This window comes from Phoenix dactylifera, chromosome 5 (assembly GCF_051530095.1).
Source record: "Phoenix dactylifera cultivar Ajwa chromosome 5, Ajwa_hap1_PhDact_Kaust_v1.1, whole genome shotgun sequence".
In the NCBI taxonomy this organism is placed as follows: Eukaryota; Viridiplantae; Streptophyta; class Magnoliopsida; order Arecales; family Arecaceae; genus Phoenix; species Phoenix dactylifera.
Genome location: NC_143194.1, coordinates 38,856,210 through 38,880,928, shown reverse-complemented (window position 1 = coordinate 38,880,928; position 24,719 = coordinate 38,856,210). Strand labels below are relative to the sequence as shown.

The 24,719-nt window shown below is 37.4% G+C and overlaps 1 long non-coding RNA gene across 6 annotated transcripts; it reads left to right on the top strand.

The window, feature by feature from the left end:
* Positions 1-219: 219 nt before the first annotated feature.
* On the top strand, positions 220-23,357 carry LOC149753580 (uncharacterized). Of its 6 annotated transcripts, none has more exons than XR_016413444.1 (3): positions 2,306-5,175; positions 18,796-21,723; positions 21,828-23,357. It is a non-coding gene; the product is annotated as an uncharacterized LOC149753580 (long non-coding RNA). The 6 variants fall into 6 exon arrangements; XR_016413443.1 differs by having other exon boundaries at positions 2,307-4,719; positions 5,043-21,723; XR_016413440.1 differs by having other exon boundaries at positions 2,307-21,723; positions 21,828-21,964; positions 22,496-23,357.
* The last annotated feature ends 1,362 nt before the right edge of the window (positions 23,358-24,719 follow it).

The window sequence follows — 24,719 nt, the reverse complement described above, 5'->3', positions numbered from 1 at the left end:
ACCAAGTACCGTTCGGCAAAATCACTGCTCGCAGTTACAATTTTTTATACTAATATAGCTGCATATTTATAAATTATCAGTTTATTGTGTCCGAGGTAGAAAGGAAGAAATACTTCATGCAGTAGCTAGCTACGATTTTTCAAAACTACTATAACCAACTATCGTAATCATGTAACAACTTGTCCTTTTTGCGTGGACATTATATCACTTAAGGCTAGTTTGATCATTTTATAAATATTTTCTGATGTAGCATTTAGGGTCCATTTAAATTAATGATTTGGCTAACATTCTGTAAAATTATAGGTCAAAGTGTTAGCTAAAAATAAACCTTATGGGATAAGCATAGGTTTTTCTGACGGGGCCTAAATAGCCGCAAATGGGTACTAAATCTGACGATAATTTGGGCCGGGTTTGCTGGAACCATGTGAGCTGATATTGGGCCGAGCCGTAGTTAACCAAGACCTCCTTGTTTTTTTTGAGATCCCAGCCCACATAAAAGATCCAAGATCCCGATTTACGAACCCAGGCTTTAACTTTAACGTCGTAAAATTAAAGATCTAATAATCCAAAACTGTTATGAACTTGTATTAAAGAGCTTTCTCCAGGTTTTCTAGCATTATCTAGTGGATTGGGTAGCCTTGTATGTGGCGGATCACTCTGGGGATATCCTATGGGTCGTAAAAAGAGAGTTGCTTAGCGCACTCCATGATGTCTTGTCTTTTAATTTTTTTGAATATATTCATACTAGAAGTGTATGAGCTATCTGCTGTATGAATTGTTAAGCTCTAAAAAAAAAGGGAGTTTTCTAGCGTTGTCAAGCCGCAATATCCCAATATGAGCAAAACTAAAATTATCATGTCGTGGTCTGTTTGGTATGAGTTGTTTTGTGCTTTTGTTAATACCGTATGATGATTGAAGTTGAAGATAACATTCGCGTGAAATTTTCTTAAATGTATTTAATCTTGAAATCAGCAAAGGCGGAGAAAAACAATCTGTAGATGCGTCTAGTCTTCTATAGAGATTCCTTAAGAGAAAAATTAGAACCAAATTTCCTAAAAACTATCAGCCCATTATGAAATTGTAGATATATGGCTAAAAGCAAGAGAAATGAATGAAGAAACCTCGAACCAAGTAACTAATCCCCAAAAATTATTTAAGAAAAAAAACATTATTGTGATTGTTGATAATTGCCACACACGGTTAAGGATAGGGTCAAGTCCAAATGCATGTCCACTAGAAGTTACAACCAACAGGAGCCTTCAATTTCTCTCAATCAATAAAACCCAACAAGAAGAAGCCAGAGGAACATCAAACCCAATCCCCAAAACAATCTAGGGGAGGAGGAGAGGAGAACTTTTGGATCAATGACGAGAGAATTGAACTATCTTGAAATTATTTCTTCCACTCGGAGTTATCTAGGGATGAGAAATCGTTGGCACACGCAGCGGGTATTCTAAACAGAAGGAAGAGAAGGAAGATTTTTTTTTTTGGAGAAGCTGAGAATGAAGATGAGAGGGGAGTCTATCGTTCTTTGTTTGGAACCTTTGATGGATTAAATAGTGAAGTGGGGGAAAAATTTATTTTGACACCCCTGGTTGCATCTTTTGTATTACTTCTACAAGCATCATGCAAACTCGACACTTGCTACCAAATTGAGAAAAAAAATCACTTATAAATTTCTCATTAAACTATCAATTATCTATAAGTTACAAACTTTTTTTGTTGACAAGAGAGTGAGGGGGAAAATCCAATTATAAACAAGGAATCCAATGGCAAAAATAAATAGAACAAGTACATTGATAGGAAAATGCAGGGAGCAATGCCGAGCAAGAGAGACTGCGAAGTTAGTTAAAAATTCTATACACCCACCTTCTGCACAAAATATGTAAGAAGAATGATGAGCTTATAAGGTCTAACAAAGCTTACCACTATCTTTGAGCAAAAAGGTGGTGGCAGAACAATGGATCTTCAATCCACAGCATCATTGTAATGGAATCACCCTCTAGTCAAACTCATGCGGCAAAGTACAGAAATTGCAGCCAAAAGACCATGCCATGCAAAAAGTATAAAAACATCTCATCCACAAAATTACACTTAGTGGATGAGATGTTTCTCACCATTCGCCTCTTCTCATTTCTTCGTTCGTATTTTGCATGTTACGCATGGGACAGATTTGTATTTTTCGTGCAAAAAAAAATTCACCTAATTCACTGTTGGATTGCGTAATGGTTCTTTTAGATTTGCTCGGACAAATTTAGGATGCTTTGAGAGGCGTGTGGAGCGTGATCTGATGGGCAACGTTGCAAAAGTTCTTTCACGCCTCGTACTGTCGTAGATGCCCCAATTGCAGCATGTGGGCTCGCAAAGAATAAAATTACATGTAGATCCTTCTATAAATCTTTAATTACATACAGGCTCCTAAACCACAAGCTTTGTATAAAGTCGGTGGGCTTACCGACTTACTTCTAAAAGGAATTTATGTTAAGACTTAAGAGGAAGGAATAAGGGCGGGGTGCGAGACCATGGGAGATACCGTCCCCGCGGCAGCTTGGTCCGCCAGGCGACGTAGTGAGGTGAGGCCCTTCTCGTCGGAGCGGCGTTTTTCCCGGGGCCGGCGAGGGATATCTTACCAGCTGCCGGCCGTTTTCTTCACGGTCCGAACGGTCAAAATATTGTATTCGGAGCTCAAGATGAGTCAAGATTCGATCAAGAAGATAGCCTCAATGGGGTTTCGATTATCCTCTCTCTCTTGTTATGATGATTTCGTGGATGTCGTGACGTTCCTATCTTGATGGGCCTCGATGGGATCAGGACAAGAAGAGGGATTTGTCTGCAAAGATCGAAGAAGGGTTCGGCCCCAATGTGCTTGGCATCATCTCGGTCTTGCGCTAGCTTGAAGCAAATTATTTGAATACGTGATCTTTAACGATTCTCAGTTTTTTTTTCCTTTTTTTGATGTTTCGATGAATGTGGGTTGTTTTCAAGATCCGCATTCTCTCTTTCTCTCTCAAATCCCTTTCTTTCTTTCTTTCTTTCTTCTTTCTTCAACCGATTAAAACATTATCTGATTTATTGGAACAAGTATTTCCATCTCAGTTTTGAAGTGTTATTCAGCATCTTGTTTTCTGGAAATTATGGACTATGGAAGAATCCACAAAGAACTTCAAAAGATCCGGTGTTACCGCAAGGAGATGATAAATTTTCCTTTTTTGACTTCAGGTTTAGGGTTTAAATTATGCTTCTTCAATTTACTAGGAGATTTCATATACATTAGAGAGTCGAATCGGAATCTTGATGTTGGCTTTTTGAGTTCTTGGTAATGTAAGACTCTATCGCTTTATAATTCTTCAGCATTGGAATGGCAGATTAAAGATATTCCATTATGTTCACCCTGCTCTTTACCATTACCGCTACTGACCCTACTTTTATTTCCTCTCTTGCCCATAAGTAAGCAAGTTAAAGTTTAGTCATTATTATACCGTTCAAGATTCTATTATGACTTTTTTTTTCTAAAGAGAACAAAGATTCTATTTCAACTCCAGTTATGTAAGTTTAAAGGAAATTGTCCTTTCAAGTCTACGCTGTTAATTTTGGATGTTGTTTAGTATCACAGGAGAACTTATTTGGGACTACCTTTTGCAATCTGCAGTCATTGCATTTTTTTTCTTCATCTTATTGGGTTGTCTTTACTATTCTATCTCCTATCTTTCATTGCAGGTTCCTGGATATGCTTTGTTACGTCAAACTCTTCTATATCTTTCATCCCGCCAGGATACTTAAAATGCTTGACTAATTGCCACTTTGTTTATTTCATTAGGGTTTTTATATATTGTAGAGGTCTAAGCTGCTGATTTTAGTGATAAGATATTCTCTTATACTAGATTAGCAAGCCTAGCTGAAGATGTAAAGAAATCACTTGAAGACCAGATAGCAGTATTTAACTAAATGTGCTGTCATTTGACTTTAATGTAATTGTAAGATTAAATAAGTTGAATTGTAAGAGGATTACTTCGGACCTGTAGTATGTTCATACTAAACAATTTGGCATCCTTGAAAAATGTTTGCTAGACCTCTCAGTCTCTTAATATGAATGCTGAAAGCCTGAAATTAGTCTCCTGCTGAAGATTGTCAAGAAAAGATATGTAAGATTGTGAAGAAAAGATATGTACAAAAAATCATTATGCATTTCTAATATTAAATGCGGTAATGCTTGTGTCTCTTCCCTTTAAACCTTGTGTATAAATATGATTCCCACGCGGATGACATGCATAAATTTTGAAGGGAAACTAGAGTTATACACAATCTAGAAAGTTGTCAGGTCTGTCTTAGTTGAACAAAGCTTATTACTAGGGTATAATTCCTATTTGAATGACAAGCATTTCAACAATTCATTTATCCTTATTTAGTTGAATGATAATTTGTAAGGTAGTCATCCTCTGGAGCATTAGGATATAACATTTCTTGAATCACCCCAACAAACATGATATTATTAAGTAATACATGTGCACTATTCAAAATCCATCGGCATTCATCACCTCTACCTTATTAGATGTTTTCTAACCTATCAACTTGGATATCACTAGCACTAAGAGGACAGGGTGAATTGAATGATAATATTTCACAAGTTTGCTGATATAAGATGGTTATAAACTCCCCAACAAGCTGCAGTCATGTCAAGTTACGGAATTTGCCCTTCTTGAGGAAGTTTTGGACCAAAAGGTAATGTTTCTGGTTCCATCTTGCCACCAATAATAGTTTACTTTTAACAATTTAGAATATCCTCTCATAAGTTTAAAAAACCAAATTTATAGCAATGAGTTAATTTGATCCATGACTCCCTTGTGTTAAACATTTTTTCTTATAGGGCTCCATTGTTTATATGGTGTTTTCATGTCTATTATTGTTTCATTGTCTGCAGTACCCAGTTTTTTTTTTACCTACTTATATGTTATGTACAGACAGTGCTTTGTCCTTGTGCCTAGGTGCATCATGTGTATGCCTCTTTTATTTCTTCATAAACTTTTAAAATTCGTGCAATGCAGGATGACTTGACTTCTATTTTTGATGCTGTGGTACCGATGTTTTGGTCATTTCTAATGGTCTCGTGCCTCTTAATCTTTAGATAAAATTTAGGATGGAGTTTTGGCAAAGAGAACCTGAAAACAGGCAAGCTTGGTAAGCCCTATATCTCTTCAAATCTTTTTAAGATCAGTAAACTTCTCGAATTACATTATCATCAAGAAACGTGCATTATTTGAGACAGCCTCATGACTTGTTGGAAATGAACATTTCTATGTAATATATCTTCAAAGCATTCATTTTATGTAGCCTAAACTTCTTGCCTATAATATAAGAAAAGGCATGCACATACATATGATGCATGCACATGACACACACACCAGTAATTTCCTATTCTGGATAAAACATGTACCCATATGAGGTAGAAGTTGACATGGTACTGTATCTTGAAAATGGCGACGGACATGTTAAGGACTTATATTATCACTCTTTGATTATAAATAATGCATCGTTGCCTAATCATGTAGATAAATATGGACTCTTCTTTTTATGGAGTAAAGCAGATCTTGAACTGGCCATATCTGATCTTTGTTTATAGTGAATATTATTAATTTTTTTCTCATGTAGATACCTCTTTCTATGCTGATTCTGTTGTAGACATACTCAACTTATTCTTTCCTCATGAAACAGTATCATGTTATTAACTGGATTTTCAGTTTAGTTTGTTAAGTGCTGTCTACAGTTCTTTCACACAAACTTCTTGTATCCTTATTCTTGGTCTAAAAATTTTAGCAATGCAAACCATTTTTCTTGTAAAGATGTTATAATGAATGAAAGCTACAAAAATTAATTAGAAGAGAAGATGTTGGTGATTTTTTTCTCAGAAACTTTAGAAGATGATAGGATAGATAGATGAGAGAGGTACACAGAGGGAACTTCTTAGAGTTGGCAACCAAAAGCAGCGGAGTGCTTAATTTTTGCTTTGACAGACTCATTTTTCTGTGGAGTATGATGAGATCCACAAACTCAAGAATTCAATTTTTGAGTCATGAAACACTAGGTTATCACTAGCATAAGATCTCCTATTAAATGTAGAAGGACAATCAAAGATGGGGACAGAGGAAATCCTTGACATTTCATTGATTAAGTTACCAACATACAAGTTTTGAAAACAAACTTGATGCCCCCATTTTTTAAAACATGATGACAAGGTGCTTCTTCTACTACTACAAACTTGCATGCATTGGTCTTCAATTCTGATTATGGAGGTGTCATAAATAGTCTGGAATTAGGTAGAAGATGCCTTGTCATGGAGAATGGTGGAAGGTTCGTGAAGTGGAGTCATTAGTAAGGCAGGTTGGTGGTGGTTAATACTTATCTAGGAATGAGATACATAGTTGGAGTGGTACTTGATGAATAACTCAAAATCCAAATTTAGTTGTAAAGTGGTGGAGAATGGAGCACGACTCACATACGTGCAAACCACAAAAATAACAAATATTGCTCTACATGCAAAACTAACTCCTACTACATGACACATATTAATGAAAATAAAATAAGCTAGTAACATGCAAAATAATTATGACTTCCAAAGATATGTTTTAGCAAGTATAACCTCAGGGTGGAAAATCACCATTCAGCAATGGCATCCAAACCTAAAGCCAAGGCTTCATCTCCACTAACTGAATTTACATGCTGCTGTAGAAGCAGATGACACTTAAGAATACTTTGTTTTTACCATGGAATGTTACATGATTTGTTAACTCATGCTTCACAAAACAGGAAGTGATTTTCGTCTTGTTCATAATTTACATTTTGACTAAATTACGACTCCACTTGGTAGATTGTTGTCTTACTTCTAAAGCCTGAGTCTACAAAGAGATAGAAAAGACGGAAACTTGAAAAGTCACTTTACCTCATAACTTAATTATTTGAGTTGAACACCTTGAATAGGTGCCTAAGATATTTTTATTGTTTTTCTAATTGTCATGAATGGACAATGTATTTTCCCAAATATTCTAAATGATATTTAATATAATCCTGTCATCAATGGTTAATAAATATTAATTCCTGTATTTATGTGGTTCCCGATATCAGAATCTCTAAATGATTGTGTTATGTAAGGACCCATCATATGGTCAATCAACATCTAAATGACCATATTATGTGAATGATAATTTAGATGTTGGTCGCAAAACTAGTCAGAAAGATATCTATCATTTGAAATGTACTTCCTCCTGAGCATGCTGTTTTCATCCTTGTTGGGCATGTTTATAACTTAAATTGATGTTTTTGTATAGAACAACTCATTGATTATTAGAGAAAGATGAATTTGACAACTGCCTTGCAATTAGATGAAGAATTAGATGTGGAAATTTGTTTTTAATTTTTCTAACAAAAACCAATAAGGTTATGAACTTTTGCAGTAACAGATTCCAGTTTTCTTCTTATGGACAATTTCATATCCATCATATATTGATTTCCTAAAGCTTTTTGTTTTTTTTAATATCTATGTGAACTTATATTTTTCTGCGAAAGTTCTGCATCAGTGAATATCTAGAGTGCTTTAGAGTTCAGAAGAACCGATGCTTTGGCACCAGAAAACTTTGAGCGCCTTCTATATATGTTTCTTCCCTGTAATTTCAACCAAAGATATCAACTGTGTAGAAAAGCGGCATTTCTGTGATTTGTATTGTGAAGTTGACTGAAGTAAAGCTGTGAGATACATAGTGGTGCGAGGTTTAATTTTTTGTGTTTTGGAGGTTGTGGTGTTCATCATTCAGCCTGTTAATTTTTCTCCTTAACATAGCACAAGAGGATAAGAAAACAAGTCTAACTCTACAAGAACCAAAATTCTTTTCTGTTTCTCATTGACAAAGCTCTTCAAGACACTACCCAAAATTTTCCGAACCTTTGATGATCTGGTCTTAACTTTGTGCATTGCATGTGTTTTTGTTCCTCGATATACAGGCAACCTATGACTGAATCCATCTTGATCCTATATTGCTAACCATATTCCCATTGATCTTAGTGCCACGCTTTTGTATACTATCTTGTAGGAATGGTGTCTGGTACTTGCATGAAGTGGAATACTGCAACATTAAACATTCAAATGCCTGGATTAGAAGCTTCAAAATTGACATGCTTTTTTATATACGTTCCAATAGGACCCTTGAATAAGCGATTCACTTCAATTTTTTTCCCTTAAAGAGCCCGTTGTCATATTTGATAATATTAAAAGATCAGAGAAAGGACAGATGAACTGAATTTGTTCTTAGTTATACTTTGCATGGCAGTCAGTTTGCTATGCTAAAATTAACTTCTTTTTGACATTTAAGCAAGTGCCAGTTGGTTTAACCAGATTCCTGGTATAGGAATATTTCAGTGAACATAACTTTTTGGGGCATCTCGAGTTATTTGTGTGCCTCGCAAAATCATTACAGATTGATGTTATCTTTTTATTGTTGCTACAATATCATGATGGTGTGTTCTGAGAATTTACCAAATTATTGATGAAGTAATCTAGTTGTTTAAATTGTCAAATTATTTTTCCTACTATTTGTTTGCAATCTCTGCATAAATAGATTGTTGTGGTATCATTTTGACAGTTGGACTGCTGACAATTTGTAGCATTCAAGTCTCTCAGAAAATTTGATACTGGATGTCGCGCTTTTATTGGCATATCATTGTAGTCACTATGGTATTTTTCATGTTTGCAATTCACAACTCTGTCATTAGTGAGAGCACGTGCTTTATTATTATGTTGTTTCTGATTTTCACTTCTTGGGAATCATTAGTATTGCTGACATGTTCACCAAAAACTTAGACATGTTTGATCATTAAAAGTCTGCCTCTTTAACACTCATTAAAAATATGTAGCAAGGATTTAAGTACTGGTGCATGCTGTTGGATATTAGCTGTATCGGCAAGGTGCTGATATCAGTAAACCCCTTGGTACCACACTGTGCCTTACCAAGACACAGTACATCACCTCATTTTTGCTGTCCCAACACCAAGAGTAGTAGAATGTGCTAGTATAGTACCATATGAAATCCGTACCATATGGGTAAGGTACTGTTATAGGAAACCCTTCTTATACTCTAACCCTGGTATGATGTAGTTAATACAGTCAAGGCTTGACATAATAGGAATTGTAAAGGTGTAAAGAAGAAGAAAATGCCCACAGTAGTATCAAATGTCATAACAGATGTCATGAAAATTTGTATCCACAATTCTTCTTATGGCAGTTTAGGTGGATACCCAACAAACCAAAACTTTAAAAAGAGAGTTAATCTAGAGGGTATGTGCTGTGTGTGTAAAGAGATACAAGAGGATTAGCTGGGCTCTGGTTGACCTAATTTGGGGCTGGACTTTCTGCTTTTATTATACACGTAGTTGCAATCCTAAACCAAACGAACTTGGCCTTAAGAATGACCTTTCCCACAAGTATAAAATCATAGAAATCTGATCTCTAGATGCTGACTTTATGAAGCCCTCATGCTCTAAATCTAAGGTTTTTATTGCCACACTTGCTTTAAAGAGTACTCAGAAACATACTCAGAAGTCCTGTTAGCTGATAATTGTCAGGTGAAAAGGATAACTTTTGGCTTTCTTTGTTCCTTGTTCCCCAAATTTCTCCTGGAAACATCGAACATTCTTTAAGTGTCTGACCAACCTAACAGTTGCTTGCAGAAGTTTCAAAGTTCACAGCAATCTCGAAAAATTAGAGAGAGAGAGAGAGAGAGAGCATGGTTAAGAAATTATCTTGACAAGAAAGATCAAGCAAAGATCTATTTTGACTGCCTTTGCCTTAAACCAAAAATTCCCAGTTGTGCTCTTAATTATACTAATGACATTGTTTCATAAGACCATAACCACTATTATGCTCTTCAAGACTGAGTTTGGCATTTAGATTGAATTTGTGCTTGAACTGTGATTAGACTTAACAAGTGAAGTGATGGTAAAAGGCAAATGACATCGTAGTACAGGGAAGGAATGGTGAGGATACAAACTATTATGTATGAGTAGGTCTTGGGTTACCAAAGTTTGGCTACACCATTGTGTTTAGTTAAGGTATAACACGAGCAGGGCCGGCCTGAGCGTTAGGCGACCGAGGCGGTCGCCTAAGGCCTCGGGCCAATGACCAAGGAAGCAAAGGCCCCGGGCCAATGACCAAAAGGAAGCAAAGGCCCCATATAAAACAGGAACAGGAGCTGGCTACGAGTCTTCCCCCTTGATGGAAGGGACGTGGAGAGAGTTTTCTGGCCTGCATAGGGGCAATTTGGGAAGTTGGGGACAGTAGTTTTGTTTTGGGTGGAGAGAAAGAGAGAGGAGGGATTTGGTTGGCTTGATACACGTCTGAAGCCACTCATATCTTTCATCCCTTCTCTTTTTTGGTTTTGGTCTTGGTTTTCCTTCCCTCACATTACTCCTGATCCAGCTGGGCCATCAAGAAGAAAGATAGGGGGATTGGAGATGGACTTCTTGGAGGGTGGAGATTCTTTTAATTTTCTCCTCTCGGTTTCTTCTCCCCTCTTGGTTGGTAGAGAGAGAAAAGGAGGGAGGCTGGAGATTGAATGGCTGCTGTGCTGTGAGGTTGCAGTTGCTGCATGGGTACTCGCTTGAACGGGAGATGGTGGGATGGGACTTTTATTAATTAGATGGAGTGAATTTCCCATAATGCCCCTACTTTCTCTTATAGAGAGGTCCCTTTCTGGACAAATTATTTCCTTTACCTTGACCATGAAGTGCCATAGGATAACCTTTTCCTATTCTGCTCTTGCTTGACATGGTAAACATTACTGCCAAGCATTATCTCAGTTATTTAATCAGTTTTATGGGCTTTTCCTTAGCGTAATTACTTTTCCATACCTCCATTCAAAAATTATATTAAACTGAAAAGACTTTTTATCGGTTTTTGTTGCATTCATGTATCTTCCTTGAAATAGTGTGCTTGATAGCTATCTATTTTCATATCTTTTTTTAAAATATTTTATATTTATTATATATAAAAAAAGGCCTCATTCACTGAATCCGCCTTAGGCCTCCAAATGTATTGGGCCGCCCCCAAACACGAGGGCAATAGGCTGTCACACAGTCCCACTAGAAATTCACTTTATGCAGATGATGAGGAATATAGAAGTTGGTATTTGTTTGCACGAAAGCTTTCTTGTTGTTTTGAGTTCTAAGGAAGAATGAGGTATTAATACAATTGGATGGAATCATGCCAATGATTAAGCATGTGATGGGTTATAAAAGCCTTAGGTTGTTAGCAATGCAAGGAAGACTCAAGAGGAACTTTTGGAAGTTATAAAACACTTGAGAAGTTATTCAGCTCTACAAAGTGAAATTTCTCTTTCCTTCTTTGTTTATGTTGCTGTTCCCTTTATTCACCTTATATCTTGTGGGTATTGCTTCCTCCTACTTTTGACTTATTTTGTTTTCTCCCTTTTCTTTTCATCTTATTTTTTGTCCCCCCCACTCTCTCTCTCTGCTAGTGATTAGGTAAACCTAAGCGGTACTGCAGTTACATGGATAAAACAGAGAATGGCACCTTGCAATCTCTAGAATTATTCTTGAGCCATATAGTGCAATGCATGCATGAGTGTAGTCAGGGCATTCATGTTTGCAGGCAAGATTTTATGTAATGGTAGAATGGTTTGGATATCACCGGTACCGTACTGTTCCAACAAGGAACTAGTACTCAAGATGGGTGCAGGATACCAGTCCATTTGTGGGCTAGGATGTCTTGCCCACATCTATCAAAACTGGGCAGGAGCTGCTAGTACCAACCTTGACCTGGCTTGGTTGCTTTCTTTTTGAGAGAGAGAGAGAGAGAGAGAGAGAGAGTAGTGGGGGGGCACATCCTCTCTTTTCTCATGGGTTTAATCACAGGGTTGTGTGATCGGAGATAGATAGATAGATAGATAGATAGAGAGAGAGAGAGAGAGAGAGGAGAATGGACAAAAGGAGTGCAAAACTGTCCTCATTGTATTGTCTTAAGCTCGTGATTCTATTATACATAATATGACTGAGAAGTAATACATGATGTTTCACCTATATTTATCAGTGATGTTTAATTTTATTCAAACCATGCCTGTTGGTACCAATATTGACACAATACACCCCATCAGACTCAAAAACATATCAATGTTCACTAAAATTTTATTTAAGACAAAAAAAATTAAAAATGGAAAAAAACAAGGAGACAGGAAAATCAAAAAGAACATTCAAAGGGGACATCAGCATCCTAGTATTGTATTTGTCTCATTTTGGGATGAAACTAGCACAGGGCTGGTAAGGACATTTTAATCCTTATGTGCAGGTCCACACGTTTGTATGTGGCTTATTCCTTTTCTTCTTTATATGTGAGGGCACATGCACAAGTTCATTCTTAAATATTGTGATGATAAATTAAATTCAAAGTTTATCTCTTTTGATCATGGGACTCATGTATTAATCTTTTTCCATAAAATTTCCATAAAACCCCAAGTCAGTAATCTGTTCTTGCACATCATATTCCATGTAAACAGATTTCTCACTTTTTCCTTATCTATCTGCATGTGTGCTATTTGCTTACTACTAATTCTAATGATTTTACATGCCCAGTTTTGGTGGGTGATCGTGAGGAAAATAAATTATAGTCTAGGTGTTATCTGACCTTTCTATCTACAATGGCTAGTATCAAAAGGTACAGCAACGCATGGCAAATGAAAACCTTGAGCACACACTTCAACATTCAAGATGTTGCAAAGGTAGTTTGGTATATTACCTTCCAAAGCAACAGAGGTGATTTTCTTTTCATAGATATAGTATATTTGTATAATTTAGCAGCTCAAAGTTGCTACAATTATCAGTATGCCCCACACAGCATAACCAATTTTAAAGTTTTTTTCCAGACTACTACTTTTTCTACCATTATGTTATAGTGCCTATATGATCATAACAAAAATAAGGGCATGTATCTATAGGATTGATTTATCTTTGATGGTAGTTTCAATTGCTTTGCCTGTCGACATATAGAATGGTTATAGAGCAATATTAGTGGTAAGTACTCTTTTCGTATCTCTGGAAAACTTCATATGTTTGTGCAGTGAATACAAAGAAGATGCTTGCTCCATGTCATCATGGTGTGACTAGCATACTGATTATGGTTCTCTTATTGGTAATATAATTCCTTTAGCATCATTGTTCCAGAGCATTCACGTACTTTTCTTCTTTATTTATATTTTAGAATGTGCAGGACTTTGCATAAAGTTAATGCTGTTACCTATCATGATAAGTCTATAACTAATGCAGAGAAGAACACAGAAACATTATCTTCATATAGTTTTTGCAGAAGGGGTTTCAAAAATTTAGAAAACTTGTAAAACATGTAAACTAGCATTCCAATAAGATCTGTTTATTACTTTATTGGTAGCACCAGCTATTTTGAATCATTGCTCGGTAAAAGTTTTGTTAAGGGGAAAAAAGAACATTAATATTCAACATGGAGATAAATCTGTGCGAAGGTTTTTCATTTTCTTCATTTTTGTAACTATGATGAGACAAAACTTTAGCTTGTTTGTCATCTTGTTATGGCACTAAGTTGGTAGATTTTTTTTTTGATGTAAATGTGAATAGACGTAAGGCATGTTTGGTTCTGCTTCTGCTTTATAAAAAGGGAAGGAGAAGCAAGAAGCTAGGTTTTTTAGCTCCTCCTTGAAGTGCTTTTTTGACTTTTTATTCTTGTAGCAGCATTTTTCAGATAATGTAGTCGAAGACACTATTTTGGTAAGTACTTTTTTGCTTTAAAAATCACAAAAGCACTCTTTTAAGCAATAGCAGGCACTCTCTAGATTCCATAAATCATAGTATGACTTGTTTCATTGACGCCACAATCTTTAGAGTTGAGCATTATGACACTTGGTGCTACTTAATGTTGAAGCTTTAATCCACTAGGTTCTCTTATTTGCTATGGTAGCATCATGCGTTTGAAGCAAGGAATGTTGAACCGGTCTGTACTAAACTAGTACAGGCTTTGACTAGTCCGGTTCGGTATTAAAAATCGGTACTGGCTTGTACTGGTCGGTACCGGCCCGTACCGGTTTCAATTTTTTTTTGGAACTTTTGAATGCATAAACTAAGCCGAACCAGTAGTACTGATCCGAACCGGTACCGAATCAATACCGGCGCCCACCGGTACGTCGGTATGGTCGGTACAGTGGACCTTGGTTTGAAGGATGATTATAAGCTAGTCAAATGCGTGATGATAAACTAGTCAACTTGTTAGCCAACCAACCTTATCTCAGTCAATTGGCATCCCTCTCCCAAGTGGAGAGGATCAGAATTTGCACGCTGGTGGTCAGCACCCTCGCTAATTCTGAGGGAGAAGAAAGCTAGTCAACTTCTTCCAGGTAAGTTGCCACATGTTTTGATTTTGGAAGATGGATATAGCATTGGTGACTGCCTCTAAATTAAAGATTAATTATTACGGTTGTTTGGGCTCGCTTGAGATGTAGGGTGACTTGTGATAGTAACTCTGTCTGTAATGATGTATGGAATTTTGAAGGAGAAATAGGGTATGCTCCATATTATTTTGTTTAGATGAATATAAATTTGTAGTATTTTTGTAAGAGGCAAATATCTAAAACCTGTTTTTAGGGAAGTGAGTAGTTTGACGTTCTGGATCTTCTATGCAAGTTTTTTAACTGAAAGCCTTGCAGGACAACCCCATCCCAACACCAGTCTAGAAGTATTGACCTCAAATTTGACTGAAGTTCTGTAGCCAGTAAAATTTCTGACATAGGCAGGGCTGTGAGGAATCAGGATGGTTTAATCTACTTGAAGTCTTTAGCCTCATCAGGCTTCAGAGAGAATTAACTAATCAGAAATGAATGCCCTTAATGGGAGCTTGCAGACAGCAGGTATGCTCTTTTATTATGAAACAGGCAGGGGCTCTTGGGATGTTATTAATTGGAGAGATGGAGCAAGGTTCTTACGAGGCTCACATGGATTGTCAATAGGATCAGAAGTTTCCTTAAATCATGTCTTAAGCACTGTTTGTTGGTTGGCAGATTCTCAACTCATAATCTCCACATTCATGTGTCTGATCAACATCCTCTTCAATTATATACCATAACCCTCCATAACAGAGGCCCAGTACTCGAATGCAAAATTAGCATTACTATTTGGACAGAACTCCCCAAAAAGGAAGGAAAAACTTATGTTTATCATTATCATTTTTTGTCGATGCTTGCTTGAGTATAACTTTGTGGCTTTATGGCATTTTAGCACCTTATTTGGAATTTTAACAGTACATTTAATTCAGTTCTACTAGCCTATCCATTAAAAGTGCATGTGATTCAACGTAATGGTATTTTCTGCTAGCCTACAGAAGGTATATCACAAGCTCATGAAATTTAAAATGATAAGTTTGTGCTTTTCTTTCTCAGCCAAGCTTGTCTTTTACGGTTTATATTAGCAGGTTCAGCATATCAATCATTATCAAGTCTAAAAACTCTAATTTCTTTTAGTACAATTTAGTTGTAGGCATTACACCAGTGGCATGTATATGAGATATAATGAAAAGATTACTTGCCAGGATAGTGCTGCTGGCTTGATGAGATAGTCAAAGTAAGATTTTGTTTTGTCTTTCTTTCAAAAACAATGAATGCATAATTGCAAATTTTTTCCTCATGTTTCTTTTACTTCTAAAGAAGAGTTTTTTTGGAAATTAAATAAATTGAATGGACTAAGTTCTGTTAAATCATGCCGAACTGGCCGGTTTAGAATGTACCGAACTAGAACGGTCGGTTACCAGCACAGTTCATTAGTTTGATTCGAAATAGGAGCCTTACCTGCCTATGGAGGGAGAGGGAGAAGGAGATTGAGAGAGGGAAAGAGAGAGAAGGGGAGGGAAGGAGGGAGGGAGAGGGAAAGGGAGGGGGGGTGGAGAGAGTTTGCCGATTTTAGTTTGAACAAAAATACATAGAGATCCCTTGTTTCAAAATGAAATAGGGGTTCCTCTATTTTGAACTTCCGATGAGGGCTTTTGAGCCCTCTCTCTTGGCCTCTCTCTCTCCCCCCTTTCTCTCCCTTTCTGTCCCTCTGGCTCTCCCTATGTTGGCACGTCCCAAAATGGCACCATACAGATCTGTATCGTGCCAAACCAGACGCCCATCGATACACTCTCTGATACCGGTTCAGCGAACGTTGGCATGGACTGATTAACTTTGCACAATACTGTTGTTATAATGTGCTTACAATGTAGACCAAAAAGGACTGTTTTCTTGGTTTTTCCTTTGTAAGTTAAGGTATAGCCGGTATACCTTCCCTCCTTCATTTTCAACAGCACTGGTGACTATGTACAATAAATGTGTTTTATGATATAACCTTGTCTACTAGACCATCAAGCATTATCCACCCAGTACGTGTGGTTGGCTTTATGAGCTGAATATAATTTTGTTGATCATAAAATTCTTTTCTCTTTTCTACTCCTTCCTAGGCATTTATATTGTAGTTTGTTGATTGTTTGGCTAAATTTTTTGCCTCTCTTTCTCGGACTGTAAAACAAGTGGAGTAGAGGTATGTCATGACATCAGTTTACCAGCCGCTTTGAACATGTAGATTTTGGAGCGCCAAATGCTTATTGATTCTTGACTTCTCTAGTATTATGAGCACATTTAAAATTTCCCATAACTTTATTACCTTATGATAATCTAAGGCAATTCCCATTCAACCAACCTAACTTGGCAATGTCTGATAGTACTTACTTTCCTTGATCACAAAGGAATTGCATGTTGGTAGAAACTGACACAGTTCACTATGTAGTTTGATTTAATGGGAAAAGATGATGAATTATAGGTTTAGGAGTCTTATATGAAGATTTGCTATATCAATTTTTTAAACATGCTAAATCTTCATGTTTTCTTCTTCTAATTCTCCCTGAAATTGTTCCTATGTTATGTATTTTCTAGAAGTTTTGATCCGAACCATGTTAGTAACAAACTTTTTATAACTTAAAGTTTGATTTTAACTAACATAAATATAAAAGTTAATTTTCTCATACTACCCAGGTCAGCTTAATTCATTAAAAAGGTGGGAATTGTGGATCACGAACCCAAACTTCAACCAAGTGAACTGCCAAACTATGGACTTTCTTATATGTTCTTTTATATGTTTGAAAAAACACACTCTACTTACCTACTTGCAGCTTTAGACTAGGCCTTTGAGCTACATAATGCAAATCAATGTTTTGAAAATAGGCCTAGCTCCACTCGACCAACTGAACCGATGGAATCGTCAATTGTTCTAGTGTCTGGTCCTAATACCCCCCAAAACCCAAATTGCCACAAAAACCAACGTATTCTGTTTGTTTTAGACCTTGGTTGAACTGGCAGCTCATTCAAATTAGACCTTGGTTGAATGTACCTGTCGGTTTTCAAATTGAATAAAATTGTGTTGGATTGGGGAATTAGGGTTCGATTATTGACTTTATTTTTGACTCCTCTTCAACTCTTCCCTCTTCGAATGAGGCTCTCTCCAGCACCAGTATGAATTGTAGAGGACGGCGGTAAGCAAAAAGAACCCTACTCCGGTAAGCACCCATGGTGAACTCTTGAAGGCTTGAACCCGCTCTTTTCCTCTTTTCTCCCTCTCTCTCTTCCCGTACCTCTCTCCCTTGCCGCATCGTTGAGGGCGATCGGCGGTAGGCAGCAAGAACCGCTCCCCTGCATTCTCTCTCTCTTTCACCTTGCCACTGAAGCTTGGTGGCAGGCAAAGGATAGCAGCGAGCACACCCTACCCTGCTCTCTTTCTCTCTCTCTCTCTGCTTTTCTCGCCCTTGACAGACTTGTGGTAGGCCGATGGCACCAACAAGCAGGCCCTTCCCACCTCTGCTCTCTCCCTCTCTCCTCCTCACACTTCACCATGTTAGCCAAACCTTGGTGGCAAGCTGGCAAGCAGCAACAGCAGGCCCTTCCCTCCTTTGCTCTCTCTCTTTCCCCCTTCTCTCGCCCCTCCTTCCCCACCCACCACCCACCACTTTGTTCTCAGCCCTCAGTCCCTCACAATCAGGCTAGTAGCAGCCTGGTAACTGCATCGATGCAGTCCGGTGTCCCTCCCCCCTCAGAGTTTCTAAAATCAGAATGAGAGTCATCCTCACACTCTCAACCCCTTGCTCTCTCTGGACTCCCTGCCAACGATGGCAGTGGTGTCTCTCATGAGTGGCCTCCTCTCCTTGCTCATTGCCTTCCCTCGTCAAACTCCAAAAGCCTTCAAAGTTTGTCTTCCCTCCCCTTCCTGCTCATCTTTTGTTTGATTTATTGCCACTGAGATTAATTTTAACTAAGTAATGATGGGGAGGGAAAGCCATGGGACTGTGGTTTCATTGCATTTCACTGAACATTATTGTTGACTAAAAAAGTCTAGTTTTACTCTATGGGAGATGTAGAAGAAGAGGAATTTTAATACTTTTAGAGATTTTCTAAAACATAAACTGACAGATTCTAATGTTGTGTAACACAAATTTTATGTAAACTGGAAGGCTTGCCTTTTCATAGAACTTATTTTTCAGGTTCCATAAACTGTCAATTTTTTTAAAATGTTTTGGAAACAACTTAACAAATGTTTCAACAAAGCATATGTATATATCATTGCATGTTTTATATTTTTACAATTTTTTGTGCATATTTATGATCTTAATCTATTTCTATATATAATAATTAATAATTGATATTTTTATTACATCATCATGATGTCATGGATTGACCTGGGTTATTCTAATGGTTGAACCAGTGATCTTGATCAGGTCTCTTTTCCAGTTCGATGAACAGTCTGGTTTTGAAAACATTAATGGAATGGGTGAAATCATCATTATTATTGTTGGATTGCCAGTGCTTGTATTGTGCTTTTGGATGTCCAAGCAACCTTGCCTGCCCTCCTTTTTTGATAGATGCTGGAGCTTTAATGGGACCATTTTTTGATAGATGCACTAGCTGCAAAGGTTGTGCGTCCAACAAAAGGAGTGCATTTACGATCATTCTGAAATCTATGGTAAATCTTGTAATGCTATACTTCAATTCCCATTCTCAGACTAGGTATGATCTTGCAGTATTTTAGTGTTAATATCCAGTTCTATATCTAGAAATGCACTTCATGCAATTGGATATTTTGTTCTTATGTGTTTATAAAGATTATGATGGATAACTCGTTTATCTTGGCATGGGCTTTTAGGTACATAATTTACATGATGAGACCACCATCAGGAGAATAATTTCTAATTAGTGTATAAGGTTTAGTTTCAAAATTGATATTCTCTTGTGTAATGTTGACATCTGGTATGGGTCACACTTGGACATCAGAAAAACTTGGCAAGGGCCACTTCCATACATTTCAATATTCTAGTCCAAGTTGGGTATCTAGTTGTGCTGCCCAAGGAAGACATTAATGAATGTCTATATTTTTTAGCCATCACTTCAAATCCTGTAATATTATGTCTTGATGTTCATAGCAATAGATTTTTGTTTGCCAATATCAGTATCGGTTGAACGCTTTATTTGCTTATACATATTTTTGCATATGTTACCAAGAGAAAATAATGCCTTCGTCGAGTCTAAAAATTATTGGTCCTGAATTAACAGCTTTGATGCCTAGCAGGAAGCTATTATATCAGTTGCAAAAGACTGTTCATCAACACTGAAGGGAAAAAAAAAAATCTACGTCTGGCTATGAACATCTGCATAAAAAGTTTGTATTGTTTACACAGGCTCCCAATATCTAATGGGTTTTATGTCATATCAGCGGTGTAAATTGTTGAGTTGGTAATTTGGTCCCAACTTGCCATAATCAGCTGCGCTTCTTGCTTATTCTATGCAGAGAATTTCTGAACTCTTTCAAGAATATCAGTTTATATTTCGCCATATATTGTTCATATTATCTCTGTATAAAAAACTCTTACTTATTAGATTATGTTTACCTCTCAGAAAAACGAACTAGTTATTTCCTTCTTAAAATTTCTGTTTCCTTTTATCTTATTAGATTTTTGGTTGTTGGATAGGCATCTAAAGGTAAAAAGGCTTATGGGGTTGAATGTTCAACTTTTGTTCTGATTATGCAACCTGACTAATACATTCCAATAGCGGATTCTTCTGATAGACTCTAGAGCGATTTTTGTCCGTGGTGTCATGGACACAGTTTGTAATTTGTTTTATTTAATTGCACTACCAATTTGTGACCTATAAGTAGCCTCGTGAATTATGAAAATATCAAAGCTGCTTGAGAGCCCCACCTAACCAATGGCCTTCCCGAGGTGCTGTGCGTGTTCCAGTAGGGGGGTTTATTTGGTAGACTCGATAGCTTTCTTATATATGTCATAGAGATGACTTGCTAATGTTTTATTTGATTGAATAATTAACGTCTGACCTATGAGAGTTCCCCTTACCAAATGAATTTTCAGAGGTCTTCTCTCTCTCTCTCTGAGTGCACGCACGCGCATGTGTGACAAATATTCACACCTTTTACACTGAACTCAGAACTGTATGCAGTGTTTATTAGAAGTTCTGAATTATACAGTTTCAAATTTTGAGCGGCAACATGTTCTGATTGTTCTCCTAGTTCAGACTGTACCTGTACTTACAGTTTTGTGCCTATTATTTCTAAAATAGCTTTTGTATTATTTTATGAAATTAAGTTTCAAATCTTTGCTGCAAGCACTCAGGACAGTCTGATCATTCACAGGTTTCCTATGCTGAGGTTGATGACAACTATTGCAGTTTCTGAATGTGGACACAAAGATTTGTTTGACATGCAAAGTTTGAACGACATCAATGAAATCTTTAGGAGGAATCAGTGAAACAACATCAATTCAAATTCTGAATTTTCGAATTGAGAGAGATTAAGAATTCTCACCATTTCTTAGATTCATGGATCAAATTTGATTCATTGGGATCTTTCCCTTACATTTTTCCCCACCAAGAACGTTTTATGAAACTCTGACCTCCGAATTTGGAGTATCTTACTTTCACGTGATTCACAGGGTTCAACAAGCAATTGATATTTCACGATCAAAGGTATAGTATTGCTTGTAATAGCGGTCTTTATATCTCGTATTAACAATCGAAAGATGGTCGAAAGAAAAAATCTGAATTAGATCGGGCTATTTTGAAATCCGATGGTGTTTTTTGTAGCAGTTTAAGGGGTTGGTTCATTTTTGGGCATGCTACGTTTGCTTTGCTCTTCTTTTTTGGACACATTTGGCATGGTGGTAGAACCTTGCTTAGAGATGTTTTTGCTAGTATTGATCCAAATTTGGATGCTCAAGTGGAGTTTGGAACATTTCAAAAACTTGGGGATCCAACTACAAGGAGACACATAGTCTGATACAACATTGCTCTGGTATTTTTCGCCTCTATTTTTTTTGATTTGACATAAGGTACCGGAGAAATCTTAACATAAGGTACCAGTTGATCCGAGGCACTCTCTTTTCCATTCACGAATGCAGTTTCTGAATGTGGACACAAAGATTTGTTTGACATACAAAGTTTGAACTTTGTAGAAAATTTCACTGGTTCATTTTAGGATCTGTTTTTAATTGAATTGGTCAACTTAATTACTAACTTGCAATTTACAGTGCTGGTTTTATAGTGATGAGATTCTTAATTTTCTGGAAGAAGACGCCTCATCATCCGAAACTATGTGATCGCGACTTTAATACCTTTCAGATTGGTATGGTGTGACATTTTGTACTATGTTTCTGATATATTTAATATATTGTTTATATTGTTCTGAAACATCTGGCTTTTCTAAATTACTTTGTTAAACACCTGCAGTGGGTTCACCGACATATTCACGGTTATGATTCTGGCCTCATAAGTGCAACCAGACATGCCTAAGAGAAGGCTTTGTTAGTGACATTGGTGAAGCTACACCATGTCGAGTTCGTTGTGGTTCCCTAACCTGCTAACAGGTCAGTCTTCTTTGACCAAGCCCATTGATGGTTGGGTTAGAGCAACCTCCATTGACTCTAGGAGGAGGTGAGTTGGGAATAAGTGAGGAAGAGAGGAGAAAATGGGGTGATGGAAACCAATAGGATAATAGCCAATGTGCTTAAGGGTTGGTTGGCCAATGGAGAAGGGGAGAGGGGAAGGACTGAGTCAGTTGCCATTAGTTGAAATTAAATGAACCAAATCTTGTACTTGGTTCATGAGCTGAAAATTAATTTCTTCATTACTAATATAAAAGCTGTTTTTGGAGGCTTAGCTAAACTATTATGTTTTACAAAATCATAATATACTTTATTGCAAATTTAGTAATTCACATGATACGCTTAATCATGATAACTTCTTTTCATATTTAATTGTTTGAATCGGCTAAATGGTAATTCAAATTTGAATTTTGCTTGAATCAAACTTGTTTCAAACTTGATCCAAGCTCAAATTGATTTCAAAGCTATCGAACTGAATGAATGTTCATGTGACGAAATTAAGATGAAAACCAGGTTTTGTCAAACAGCGGGTAAATGAAGCCTGATCTTAGAATTCATGCTGGAGAACAGTTTGAAGCCAAGCTGGAGCAAGAACACCTAGGTTCCACGACAAGGGGGAGAGGGAGGATAAGGGAGAGAAGGTGTACTTGAGTGTAGATTGGGTGAGGAGGGAGACATGGGTGTGTCTGTTAAAATCTAGAAGCATATCTGATTACGGCAAATCCAGTGATGGATGATCTCAGATGAAGGTTGACATTGGTGAAGATGATCTCAGATCTCGCTCTCTGAGAATTAAGACTGGTCAGAGCTGCTCCAAAACTGTTTGTTTGCTTCATTTGGTGCGAAAAGGCATCAATTCATGTGCCATTTACACCAATTGGCACGCGCACAACTTTCCAATTGGTCAGAATCCACAGACGATTTTAACCCAGAGCGGGCATCGCATGAAACTTCTTTTCAGCGTTATAGCCTGAGTTGTTTGTTGTGATAGCAGTATTCTTGGTCCGTGTCCCATGTTCCAATGGAGAAAAACACCAGGGGAATCTATTCGGAGGCCGCCACCTTTATAGCATGCGGAAGCCATGAAGCTAAAGCTTGCCCGCATCGGAGGCTTTTTAAACAGCCTTCACCAGCATCGGATGCTTGCTTGATTCTTCAGCTGAGGGTGCAAATATGGGAAAAGTTTAGCTGTTGATTAGACCACATATCTAAGACATCAACTAACTCAAACCCACGGTTTTCTTTTTCCTTAAAGAAATGTATACATCTCATTGTATCAACTATTTACTCCAAATTAATTGTAATACATCGGGTCAGGAGTTCCTGACTTTTTCACTCCAAAAAAAAATAAAACCGTATCTATGTTGCATCAAAATCAGGCTCGTCTGCTAAGATTATGCCAGCACCCAAATCCATGGATTCCTGTTTTTTCTAAACTGTGACCCGGCAAAGAGTTGGTGAGGAGATTGAAGCTTTAAACTGTCACCAGCTCGAGGAACAGGCTAAGCAATCAGAGATGCATCTTGAGGACCGGATTTTGGTAATGCGGAATTGTGTCCGGATAGTCTCAAGCAAGGCCAAGACAAAGCTCCAACTCTAAAACCCCTCCAAAACACAGCCATATCATAAAACAGTCCAATGTCTAATCCACGTGCGTAATTGACCTATAATGGCTTAATTAAAATGAAACATTAGTAGTAGAGTATCAATTATTGAATCAATATTTTGTACTCCACTGCTAATATGGATCAGACTGAGTACAAAAGGTTCCCTTGATCGAAGCAACTGTTCTAGACTTGTCGGCTGAGCTCCTTGCTTCTTGATAAGTTTAACCCCACCTGCCCACCTATTTCCTCCACATAAGTATACAAATTAATTCCACGGCCGGCCTTGTAATTATACGTCACCATCGAAACCAGCCAACTCTTCCACGTCAACTCTTCCGTCTGTTTCCTCGCTGTTTGTCTTCTTACATTATCTATATCTATCTATATAAATATATATATATATATATATACACGAGAATCTAAACACCGAGATCGAAGATTAATGGCTGTCCACGTATTCGCCAAGGGGGATGGGCCCCATTGGATGTCGGGGCGGGCTTCTCGAAGGGCAGGTGGGCGGCAGCGGGAGGATACAAAGCGGGACCGGTAAGGACGACACGTGCGATGTTGGAGGATGGTGCGGGGTTCGCCTCACCGAACCCACACGGCTCTCTTCTCTTTTTCTAGCCCCCTTCCTTATGGCTTGTGACGGCCAGGGGGATATCCGGCCCTTTTTAAATGAATGAAGTTACCAAATTATCCCCTGGATGCATTTTTTTTTCTTTTCTCTGATCATAATTGTATTTGCAAGCACTTTTCTATTGATAGAAGCATTTTTTTTTTTAAGCCGGTCGTTCTTATCCATCTAGTCCTTTTACGGTAAACATGGATTGCAGGTACATAGAGAATGCGGAAATTCTAAGCTACTTAAATTTAAAAAATTATGAAAAGGTCTCTCATTTTTATCATCCTTGCCCATTTATCATTTGGTAATTATGGGAAAGTCCCTTGCTATTAGGGGCTCGTTTGGTTCGTGAAAAAAGAAGGGGGAAAAGTGTGGTCAAAGAAAAATAATGAGATGTCTTTTATTTGATTGGAGTTTTCAAATGAGAGCGACGGAAAAATTGTATTTTCATGAAAATATTATTCTCACGTTTTATGAAAAAAAATTTTCTATGAGAAACATAAGA